The following is a 13,188-nucleotide window of genomic DNA, read 5'->3' as shown; positions in this document are numbered from 1 at the left end:
TTAAGTTTATAACTTGATAATTCATTGATTGAAGTTATGGCCATTTGTCTGTATTAGGGCTTATTAGGACAAACACTATTTGCTGACTTCAGAAACGTTTATTTTTCCTGTGCTTACTCATCTCTAAGGAACAAAGACTAAACCATATGAATAAAAATCCTCCCCAACATTTCAATAGACTAAAAATCCTTAATATGACAAAAATAAGGGTAAGGGTTCAAAGAGGATGAGTTTGAATACTTAGAATTTGAAAGCTGTATCCCCTTACAGTTGTTTTTGAAAGTACTTAGCATGTGAAATAACCAATGCTTACCAAGCAAGAGGTGTTATTTAACATTTGTGTACATTATCTCTAGAGAGATACCCCAATATCCAATTACATGCACCCTGTCTGCCTGCACTCCACCCTCTGTTTTACAGTTGACAAAGTGGAGACAGAGATTATGCAATCTAACATCACACTGCTAGTAAATGTCAGAGCCAGGATTACAAGGACTCTTAAACCTTGATGTGAATGTAAATTGCCTGGGGCATCTTGATAAAATGGAACCTGATTCTGTAGTGCTGGGGTTGGGGTTGAGAGTCTATATTCCTAACATGTCAATGTTCCTGATCCACAGACCTTCCTTTGAGTACTAAGATTATTACAAGGTTCAGTAAAGAATGTCTAGATGCTCCTCCATCCCGTTTGGAGTATTGGCATACATCATATTATCGTGTTTTGCTTTATTGTGCTTGGCAAAAATAATTTTTTTTAATTGAAGGTCTGTGGCAATTCTGCACCAAGCACGTCTATCAGTGCCATTTTTTCCCAACAGCATGTGCTCAATTCATGTCTCTGTCACATTTTGCAAGACATGCAAGACATTGCAATACTGATGTGTCAATATTGTAAGACTATTTCAATTTTTTTCATTATTACTACACTAATATGGTGATCTTTGATGTTGCTATTGTAATCATTTCGGGGCCACAAACTGCACCCATATAAGATGGAAAACCTAATCAATGAATGTTTTGTGTTCTGACTGCTCCGCTGACTGGCTGTTCCACTGTATCTGGCCCTCTCTGGGCTTCCCTATTCCCTGAGACACAGCAATACTGAAATTAGGCCAATTAATAACCTTACAATGCCTTCTAAGTATTCATCTGAAAGGAAGAGTCACATATTTGTCACTTCAAATCAAAAGCTAGAAATGATTAAGCTTAGGGAGAAAGGCATGTCAAAAGCCGACAGGCTGAAAGCTAGGTTTCTTGCTCCGAACAACTAAGCTGTGAATGCGGAAAAAAAAAAAAGTTCTTAAGGAAAATTAAAAGTGCACTCCAGTGAGCACAAAATGTGATGAAATTGAAACAGTCTTCTTACTGATAGGGACAAAGTTTTAGTGGTCTGAATGTAAGATTAAACCAGCTATGACATTCCCTTAAGCCAAAGCTTAATCTACAGCAAGACCCTAACTCTCTTCAGTTCTATGAAGGCTGAGAGAAGTGAGAAAGCTGCAGAAGAAAAGTCTGACACTTGCAGAGGCTGGTTCATGAGGTTTAAGCAAATAAGCCACCTCCATAACATAAAAGTGCAAGGAAGCAGCAAGTATTGATGTAGAAGCTGCAGCAAGTTATCCAGAAGATCTAGCTAACTGATGAAGGTAGCTACACTGAACAATAGATTTTCAAAGTAGACAATATAGACTTCTATTGGAAGAAGATGACTCTAGGACATTCATAGCTAGAGATAAGTTAATACCTGGCTTCAAAGGTTCAAAGGAAAAGTCTGACTCTCTCATTAGGGGCTAATGCAGCTGGTGACTTTAAGCTGAAGCCAATGTTCATTTGCCATTCCAGAAATTCTATGGCCCTTAAGAATTATGCTAAATATACTCTACTTGTGCTCTATAAAGGGAACAACAAAGCCCAGATGACAGCCTGTTTACAGCATGGTTTATTGAATATTATTATTATTTTTTTGAGACATAGTCTCACTTTGTTGCCCAGGCTGAAGTGCAGTGGTGCAATCTCGGCTCACTGCAGCCTCTGCCTCCCAGGTTCAAGCAATTCTCCTGCCTCAGCCTCCAGAGTAGCTGGGACTACAGGTGTGCACCACCACGCTTGGATAATTTTTGTATTTTTAGTAGAGATGAGGTTTCACCATGTTGGCTAGGCTGGTCTCGAACTCCTGACTTCATGATCCACCTGCCTCAGCCTCCCAAAAGTGCTGAGATTACAGGTGTGAGCCACCGTGACCGGCTGGTTTACTGAATATTTTAAGCCATTGTTGAGATCTACCTCTTAGAAAAGAAGAGTTCTTTTAAAATATTACTGCTCATTGGTAATTCACCTGGTCACCCAAAGTCTCTAATGGAGATTTACAAGATGAAATTTTCATGCTTGTTATACATCCATTCTGCAGCCCATGAATCAACGAGTGAATTCAACTTTCAAGTCTTATTACTTATGAAATACATTTTTTTTGTAAGGCAATAGCTGCAATAGATAGTAATCCCTCTGATGGATCTGGACAAAGTCCATTGAAAGCCTTCTGTGAAAGACTAACCATTCTAGATGCCATTGAGAACATTTGTGATTCATGGGAAGAGGTCAACATACCAATATTAATAGGAGTTTGGGAGTAGATCCCAACCCTTACGGATGACTTTGAGGAGTTCAATGCTTCCATGGAAAAAGTAACTGCAGACGTGGTTGAAACAGCAAGAGAACTTGAATTAGAAGTGAAGCCTGAAGATGTGACTGAATTGCTGCAATCTCATGAGAAAACTTTAATGCATAAGGAGATGTTTCTTATGGATGAGCAAACAGAATGAGTTCTTGAGATGGAATATATTGAAGATGCTGTGAACATTGCTGGAATGACAACAAGGATTTAGAAAATTTCACAAACTTAGTTGGTAAAGCACTGGCAGGGTTTGAGAGGACTGATTCCAATTTTGAAAGAAGTTCTACTCTGAGTAAAATGCTATAGGACAGCATTGCATGCTACAGAGAAATCGTTTGTGAAAGGAACAGTCAATGGATGCGGAAAACTTCATTGCTGTTTTATTTTAAGAAATTGTCACAGTCACTCCAACCTTTAGTAGCCACCACCTTGAGCAGTCAGCAGCCACCGACATCAAGTCAGGACCCTCCACCAGCAAAAACATTACACCTCGCTGAAGGCTCAGATGATCGTTAGCATTTTTTCACAACAAAGAATTTTTAAATTAAGGTATGTACATTGGCTTTTAAAAAACATAATGCTATTGCACACTTAATATGCTACAGTATAAACATAACTTTTATATGCACTGGGAAATTAAAAAATTCTGGTGACTTGCTTTATTGCAACATTCACTTTACTGCAGTTACCTGAAACGGAACACAGGATACTTACAAGCTATTAGCCTGTGTGTGCACATATGGTGATAGGGATTCAAGAAACTAAGAGCTTCAGTTCAGTGTCCCAAGTTATGCCATGGGATTTTGTTTGAGGCAAAACTGTGATCATGAGTCATTTGACTTACTCTGTGAAATGACATTTGATATATCTCTAGTGAGGCATTTCTTTCACTATGTTGCAATTTATTTCCACTTAGCTGGAATATCTCTTTTATAATTTTATGTTTCCAGCACCAACAGACAGCCCAAAAGTTTATTGCAGAAAGCTGAGCACCAAACTCTTATTCTCTTCTTCCTGGGCCCACAGACTGCATTTCCTAGCCTCCTAAACTTGCACTTAAGTGTAGCCAAGTGACTGAGTTCTACATAATGGCATTTGAACAGAAGTGGTATGTGCCACCTCCAGTTCTGACATATAAAAACTTTGTGGGCAGGTCCTCCATGCTGTTTTCCCATCTGCCAGCTTGAAGTAGAAAAGCACAAATCCTTTGGGAGCCACATGTTGAAGCTGGCGGGGCCCCAATATTGAAGACACTTAGGTCTCTGAATCGGGACTTGGAGAAGAGCTGCTTGCTCATCAGGAACATCTGTTTAGGCTATGTGAAAAACATACTTCTATTGTGGGTAAGTCATTATGCATTTTCAGATTGTTTGTTATAGCAGCTAGCATTACTTCAACATACAGATCCTTAGTAATGATTTGCTGAATGAGTGGAAGAAGTATAGAGTTTCTCTGTATTGTGATCTTGCCCATTTCAGGCAGGAACAAGCTAGAATTTCCATGCTATCAAATTAACGTCAGAAAAATGAGTTCACAGGTAAGAATTCAGTTTCTCCTGTGAGAGCCTCCACAATTTTATTATGAAGCTTATCTTGGCACACTCTTGGCACTTGATAGTATCACTGCCAAAGTCTGCACAGTTTTCTAGGTGGCATAAGTTTATGACATTCAGATGAACATTTTCTTAGTGTTACTTGGTTGCCCAAGAGGTGGTTCTAAATGCTGCTTTTCTGTTTAACTTTGCTGAAAGGAGGAATTTCTATTTAAGGGATGAGACAGTAAATGAACATTTGTGTTAAAAAAAAAAAAATCCCAAATGTTTAAATTTAACTTAACATTAAGCCCACCTCAAAATATTTTCACAGTCCCAGAATGATGATTGCTAACCTCTGCTGCTAGTTCCTGAACTCTGGTCCTCCCCTGGAACTTGGCTAAGCAAGTGTCATGTAAACAAAAAATAAATAATGAATTTTTAAAACCCCCTCTTCTTTAGAGGACATAAGAGGGAATGTTAAAATCTAACAGCTGTGCAAATGTAGTTATCAACTAAACAGCTCAAGCTATCAGTGGCAATGTCACCCTGACACTACCTAGAATCTACATGATTTGGCTATTAGTCCAATTTGGTTTAAACTGCCGGAGCCTCCATTTCTTCATTTGTAAAATTAGAGGTTTCAGTGGATTCCTAACTGTCTGAGAACCAGTATCCCCTTTCATAATACATTTTAACACCTAATTTACTATTAGAAATAAAATCGATAACCCACCTATTTCAAAAAATACATTTTATAATTTATATTATTTCAAAATGTAAATACGAGACCCATCTAAACTAGAAAACATAAAGAAATAGTCAAATGCTTTATAAACCTACTAATAAACAATAAGTTTGGATTTTAAAGAAACAAAAGACTAGAGGCCATCCCATTCAATTAGTAAAGGAAGAGTTATATAAAAATGTCTTATTTGTATTCAATAAGAGAAAGAGGAACATAACTGAACTAGGTTTACAATTCAAGTCAAATAACATTGTTGAAATGAAGAAAATTAGGAAGACTGGGCTGTATCTATAAATGTTATGCCAGCGCAATTTTTTCTTTTTTTGTTTGGAGACAGTCTCTCACTCTGTCATTCAGGCTAGAGTGCAGTGGCATGATCTTGGCTACTGTAACCTCTGCCTCCCAGGTTCAAGCGATTTTCCTGCCTCAGCCTCCTGAGTAGCTGGGACTACAGGCGTGCACCACCACGCCCGGCTAATTTTTGTAGAGACAGGGTTTCACCATGTTGGCCAGGCTGGTCTCAAACTCCTGACCTCAGGTGATCCACCTGCCTTGGCCTCCCAAAATGCTGCGATTACAGGTGTGAGTCACTGTGCCCGGCCAAGCAATTTTCTTATGGTATTACATGTTAAGGCAGTGATGAAGTATTACAGAAAACATATGTTCTATCTTGATAACCCATACATATGCAGAGAAATTCATTCATTAAACTTGAAGACTATGGAGATGTAGAAAAGAGGCTGCAATGGAAAAGAATCAATAATTTCCACAACATAGATTATTATTATTGTGTTGTTATCTAGAATGGGATAAAGGGACACATTTTAAAAATAATCTTAATTAATGAAATTCAGTAACAGCCTCATATTTCATGTTCCCACTATTTTAATAATTTGTGCAAATTCATGTTTTAGTAAGTAGAGAAAATTTTTAAATTTGATACCTACCATCTTCATTAATAAATAATTACTGGAGTAGTTCCTTTTGCAACTCTCTCTCAGTACTTTCTCCCATTACCCAGAGATGAAGCAAAACAAACAAAAATCCAGCCTACAGTTATGTTTCTCCATTTTTACAGAACTGCAGACTTTACCTTAGCAAACTAAGAGAAAACTGACTAGAAACTAAAGTTTTGAAAGATGTTTTACATATTAACATTAAGATGTTTGCACACTATTTCACAAAACTGACATGGAATATCAGAATAATACTGATGGAGGGGAATGCTTCTTCTGTAAAAAAAAGCTATATCGCAATTCAGGGAGAATCTCATGTTATTAGTTACTGATCATAAATATGCAAGAGAATAATAATGCTAAGTTGAGCCCAATGGTCCAAATATTCCTTTACTGTAGCACAATCTGGCATGACTGCCTTTAAATGAAATCTATACTTCATGTCAATTTGAAATCAGCACATCATAAAATTTGTAAAAGGAGGCCGGGCGCGGTGGCTCAAGCCTGTAATCCCAGCACTTTGGGAGGCCGAGACGGGCGGATCACGAGGTCAGGAGATCGAGACCATCCTGGCTAACCCGGTGAAACCCCGTCTCTACTAAAAAATACAAAAAACTAGCTGGGCGAGGCGGCGGGCGCCTGTAGTCCCAGCTACTCGGGAGGCTGAGGCAGGAGAATGGCGTGAACCCGGGAAGCGGAGCTTGCAGTGAGCTGAGATCCGGCCACTGCACTCCAGCCTGGGCGACAGAGTAAGACTCCGTCTCAAAAAAAAAAAAAAAAAAAAAAAAAAAAAAATTTGTAAAAGGAAATTTAGCTATTTACCCCTCTACAGAATCACTAATTTGATAATAAATATTTTTGAGAAAATATAAGACAAAAACTTTCTAAATAAGCAATTTACATTGATATTCTATATTTAAATTATTTTTTATAAAAGCATGAGCTTTGGAGTCAGATCTGGATTTGAATCCTGATTCTACCACTCAATATGTAATATATATAAAGAGCTTAGCAACGTTCAAGGCACATAGTAAATCCTCAACTGTTAGCTGTTATTATTTCTAATCAAAGCAGTGGTGGCTATTTATAAACACAACTATGCAAGCTTTATGTACATTATTGCATTTGTTCCTCCTAATTATTCAATTAGTATTATCTCTATTGAATACATGAAAACACTGGGGTTCGGAAAAAGTTGAGAAACAGGCCCAAGGTCTGAGTGTGTCAGAAGCCGAAGAGCCAATGCTACTGACTACTAAATTGTTGCTTCTTAAACGGGTCCATGAGAAATCCTTGTGGAGCATGTATGTGTTGGGTGTAGGAAAGTGCCCATGAACTTACTATGAGAATTAAGCATTATTCGTGTTGATGAAACATTTTAAAATAATATTCATGTTCTGAATTATTTGGATAATTGTATTAAAACCAAATACTGGCACAACCATTTCAGTGCTTAGGTTTGCATCTGTATTGACTTCCCTGTTAAGGACCAGTTCTACATTAGTGGTGGAAGGTTTATGGAGAACAGAGGTTGTTTTAATAGGGGAATGATGCATTCAGGCTAGATGAGGACCAAATAACATCACTATGTGCTGAACAAATTAAAGTAACAGTCTGAATAGAAAAAAAACAGGGTGAATTGGGTCATCACATAGCACACAGCACATGCCTGTTGAACTGAAAAGAGCTTGTACTGTAGCACTCAGTACCATAATCACATTACAAGTGATGATTTCATTTTGTCAAAACATCACTATTTAATACTATTTTAAATTTTATTAGTTTTATAGTTTTGCTTGTATTAACCCATAAACTTGTTTTGGTTTTATACTTGTGCAAGATGTATGAACATAAAGCATTTATTCCTAGTTTTATGTTTACATATATTTAGATAACATTATAATAAATATAAATTAAGCAAAAACTGAGCTAAGAGATTTTTTTCCTTATTAAAAAATGAAGTACATTATTCATGTTTGAGAAAACCGGTCTACACAGTCAGTCCCACTTGTGAGTGTCATAGCAGGTAACTTCTATTATCACCAACCTCACAGGATTTGTAAGAGGATTAGAAGAGATGATGAACTTTAGAGTGCCTGGACCACAGGAGGAATTACAATGATAGTTCTGTCTCCTTTCCTTGAAGGAGAAAATCTGCAAGCTAAATGCAATCTACGCTCCTTTACTCTAACTATGGTCTGGGGACCAGGAAAATTGATAACACCTAACAGCTTGTTAGAAACTGATAATCCCAGAGGCCACTCCAGAACTACTGAATTGGAATCTCCATTTAATAATATAGTCAGCTGATTTGTTATATGCACATGAAAGTCTGGGAATCACTAGTCCAGGTCTCCACAGAGAATGCTGACTAACATTCACTGAGTTTTTAACTACTCTCCAGGTTAACTTTGGTAATTAGAGAAAGACCTGAGGTAAATGGTCAAAAAATAATGTCTCATCCTGGGGTTCAATATAAACACTATTATTTCACTATTGGTTCTTCATAGGCTATATTTGTATAAAGTGAGACCCTCTTTAAAAGGGATCTAACTTCTAATTCAGAATGAGAAAAAAAGTTTAAAACGCAAAGTTTTCATAAAAGCTTTCTGAATTTTCAGTAAGCAAACTGTAAGATCTGCCAATTTAAGCATTTTTAGGTTTCCTTCACCCAACAGCAATTAAAATCATTTATATATGTTAAGCTCTTAAATATTTAGCTCACAAGATCTGGTCTAACAAAGTCCTGTCTCAGTCTGTGATGACTGTGTGCTTACATTAACCAAACACATTATCAAAAAAATGGTGACTGTATACAAAATGTATTAGCTTTACTGTCTAACAAAAGTATCAGATCACATTCTGCAGTTGTGATTTTGTTAGTGTAATTCACCTAGAGAATACCTATGCTTTTCTTCCTGAACTCAGTGGTCCTATACATTTAAGGCATACTGTACTTGAAAAGATTCAAAGATGCTCTTCTTGAAAGTGTAAAAAATAATAACTAATAAACAAGAGAGTCACTAATATCTAAAATGATCTTGATACCATCTGTTTAAGGACTAGTTCAGTAAGACTCAAAGCTTGAACTAGTTTATTGATTGCTCTATGTTCTTTACATATGGACCACAGAAGTCAGACTCAAACAATGTAAAGGCAGATTATGCATATATGTGTGTGTGCATGTATGTATATGTATATATGGTTAGGCCTACCAGGCAATCCTTATCATCTCTGGGTTTATGATATGACCTAGATTATAGGTATGTTATGAACTCAATGCTTATGTTCTCTCTCGCCTGCAAATTCATATGTTGAAACTCTAACATACAAAATGATGGCATATGGAGGTGGGGCCTCTGGGTGCTAATCATGTCATGAGGGTGGAGCCCTCACGAATGGGATTAGTGGCCTTACAAGAAGAGACAGGAAAGTAACGATGTCTCTCTCTCTCTCTGCCAAGTGAGAATATAGCAAGAAGCAGATCATCCACAAACCAGAAGAGGGCCTTCATCAGGAATTGCATTGGATGGCACCTTGATCTTGGGGTTTCTCAGCCTCCAACTGTGAGAAATGAATGTATGTTGTTATGCCACCTAGTTTACGGTATTCACTCAAAATGACTAAGGTAAGGTAAAGCCCTCCATTCTTCATGGTCTCAGGCAATTGCAAAACAAGAGTTAATTATATGCCAAGAAGTATTAGTGCCAGCACAGTGAAAACACTCTAGCACATGTTAATTATGATGATTACAACTTAAGAAAACTATAATCAGAAACCTGGCCAGGCACGGTGGCTTACGCCTGTAATCCGGCACTTTGGGAGGCCGAGGTGGGCAGATGAATTCGAGAGCAGCCTGGCCAACATGGTGAAACCCTGTCTCTACTAAAAATACAAAAATTAGCTGGGTGTGGTGGTGCATGCCTGTAATCTCACTTACTGGGGAGGCTGAGACAGGAGAATCGCTTGAACCCAGGAGACAGAGATTACAGTGAGCTGAGATCATGCCATTGCACTACAGCCTGGGCGACAAAAAAAAAAAAAAAAAAAAAGGTATAGTAAGGCCCTTAAAAAAAAAAAAACAACCTAACTCACTCCAGTTTTCAAGGTGTTTTTATATTATCTTGTAGTTCTTTTGGTCCTTAATACAATCAATTCACTGCCACTAGAACCATATAACTCTCCTCTATCAAGTACTTCAAATTCTAATCATTTCTGCTCATATATTAAGCAATTTAAACTCTATATACATACATACAGTCAATGTATCATAGGAAATACAAAGAGTGATCTTTAGTTTATGCTGAATACCTAATTTTATCACTTCTCCATTAACTTATAAAGACAAGACTAAACCTACAGTTTGAAATCATTAAACAACATCCAAGTAAACAGAAAAGAGGAAGAAAATAGGCAAGCCATATTTTTCTACTGGAGTGACTACACTTATCCCTCTTTAGAAAGAAGTGATATTTTCTTTTCAATTTCAGAAATTTGATAAAAACTCGACATTTATTTTTCCTACCAAAAATACTCTAAAAATCCTCTGCTAATTACTCTCAAAATACTGCAGATGTATTCCTTTGGAAAAGGAAATATAGGATGGGCATGGTGGCTCATACTGGTAAACCCAACACTTTGGGAGGCCAAGGTGGGTGGATCACTTGAGGTCAGGAGTTTGAGACCAGTCTGGCCAACATGGTGAAACCCTGTCTCTACTGAAAAAAAAAATACAAAAAATTAGCCAGGCATGGTGACACAAACCTGTAGTCCCAGCTACTAGGGAGGCTGAGGCAGAACTGCTTAAACCTGGGAGGCAGAGGCTGCAGTGAGCTGAGATCACACCGTTGCACTCCAGCCTAGGTGACAGAGCAAGACTCTGTCTCCAAAAAAAAAAAAAAAAAAGAAAAGAAAAAGAAATATAAAGCATCCACCAATGATATGTAATATATATTAAAGGAAAAAAATCTTTAAAATATGTACCATTTGCCCTCACGGGTCTAATAAAGGTTGAATTTTTTTTAAGAGGTAATTTTCACTATCAAGAAACTTGGATATAGATGAATTAAGAACCCAAATACCTGTGGAAACAAGAAGTGTACTTGTTTTAAAAATCATATTAGGCCTTGCATGATTAATGAAAATTTTATAATTTGTGTCTTCAACAATTCAATTAGCATTTAGCATGACCAAAGTTTAATTAAATTAAAGACTTGGCGATGCTTTGAATTAACATCAGACGCTGGTGGTCATCTCCACTCTCCCCTTTATCTTCTAATATGTCCTTGAAAATGGCATGTATTATTCAGGCTAAACCTTTTCATAAAGGCAGACTGGTATACCAAATGTTGCTTAATTATTTCAATGTCAAGGTCACTATGTTTCTCCTCTAGGATTTGATACTTTGAAGCAACTTCATTCTATAACACTATAGACATCTGTAAAAGCATCAAATTTAGTTTCAGTGAGAAAAGTGGTCTTTATCTTTCTTTAGACATTATTGAATCATAAAACACAGTTGATATGTATATAGTTCTGTACCACCTTTAAACCCTAAGACATCAATTGTACTAAAATCTTAGCATATGTAGAATCCTGCTTGTGTTACTAAACATTAATATACTGGTATGAATATAGCAAAGGAACATCCTTTCAAAATTACTACTGCCTGTAAGAAATTGTATATATAAATTTGCTTCCTTTCAAATTGGCAAAGTAGCTTATGGCCTCTATTATCTATATAGAAAATGGTTTGGGCCAGATTCTTGAGGTAGCCAAGTTCCCCTTTAATAAGGAAAAGTTGGCAGACTTTCATAGCTGCTCCTTGTGAAGAAGATACCTCAAATATGATCTCACAATTGACTGTAGAAGATGAAGTTAAAGTTTCAGACTTTTAAGGTACAGGGCCCAAGGGGTTAAAAAAAAGTACTATTTGAGAGAAAGCTTAACTCTGACATCTGACTGGCTGCCTGGATGCGATGACCTAGGGGACATAAGAGAGGACCTTAACATAGATGTATATATAAGGATCGAGTAATTTTGAAGTCTGACACAAAGAAAATGTTTTCAATACATGCAAAAGATAAGAACCTTTATCTAAAAAATGTAAAGTCCCTTCTTGTTTATATGGGAAAATACAGGATGAATTTAATGCAACTACAGGGAGATTTCTCTATCATAAACGAAGAGAATATGTTTCTTTGATCTCCAATGAAGAATTAGTTTGGGCAGAAAAGAATGGGACTCTTGGAAGTACTGATCTGGAGCACATGATAGAACAGAAAGGTTCTGTTTTTTTTTTTTTTTTTTTTTTTTTTCTCTGAACTGCCAATTTATGTGACAGGTTGAGGAAGATGGGGCCATCGGGAGGTGGCTGCAGTTATCAAAAAAAAGTACAAAGCTACCCAGATGGGAATAATAATGGTTTGACCTTAATTCAAGAAGAAATGTTTAAAATGGCCAACAGATGCCTCTCATTGAAGTATAGCATTGGGGGATGAGCAGGCCAGAAGAGATTCTGGACAAAAGAGGAAGGAGGTCATCAGGGTTGGAATTTTAGACTAACAGGTCTTGCCCCACAAAAAGAAAAATCACTCAAATGGTATCAAGGACAAGAGGAGTGCTGTGTAGCATTCCGTCATATATATTTATTCCCATTTAAAAACTAACTGAAGATGCCCCACCACAACAAAGCCCTTTCTAAATGCTATCTTCATGATACCTCTGTGAGGTAGGCAGCATAATAATTCTTACTCATAAGCAAGCTAAGGCACAAATAGAGCCTGAGTGGTAAAAGTGGTCTTTTGCCAATTATCAGCTCCCTGGATTTATTCACTGTGACACACTTCCTCCACACTGATGCAGGCAACTCAAAAGATGCTGCTATGAAATGTCCTTAGAGGTAGTAGACCTGATAGCTAAACAAAATCAATCATGACTCTGGAAGACAACACACTCTCTAAATGCTCACTGCTGGAGTCTTGGAAGATGTTCTTAAGGATACTAATATGTGCAGTCCTTGTGAATAAGACCAAATCATCCATGATTATAGGAAAAAGGCTGAGGATACAGTCTTCTTGTTTCCCCACACTGTTGAGATCAGAACTGTGGCAATCTTAACAAATCATATAATCCAAGGAACCTTAGTCCTTAAACTTTAGTCTTAACTTGTGCATTAACATTCTAAGTCCTATATTTTGCTAATGATTTTGATGTTTTTGTCAGATACATTTCCACATTCTTGGTCCCAGATAATTCTCTTTCAACATAGCCAAATTATCTT

Source organism: Macaca fascicularis, chromosome 1 (assembly GCF_037993035.2).
Source record: "Macaca fascicularis isolate 582-1 chromosome 1, T2T-MFA8v1.1".
Classification (NCBI taxonomy): Eukaryota; Metazoa; Chordata; class Mammalia; order Primates; family Cercopithecidae; genus Macaca; species Macaca fascicularis.
The sequence above is the reverse complement of the archived record's forward strand: the minus strand, read 5'-3'. Positions refer to the sequence as shown.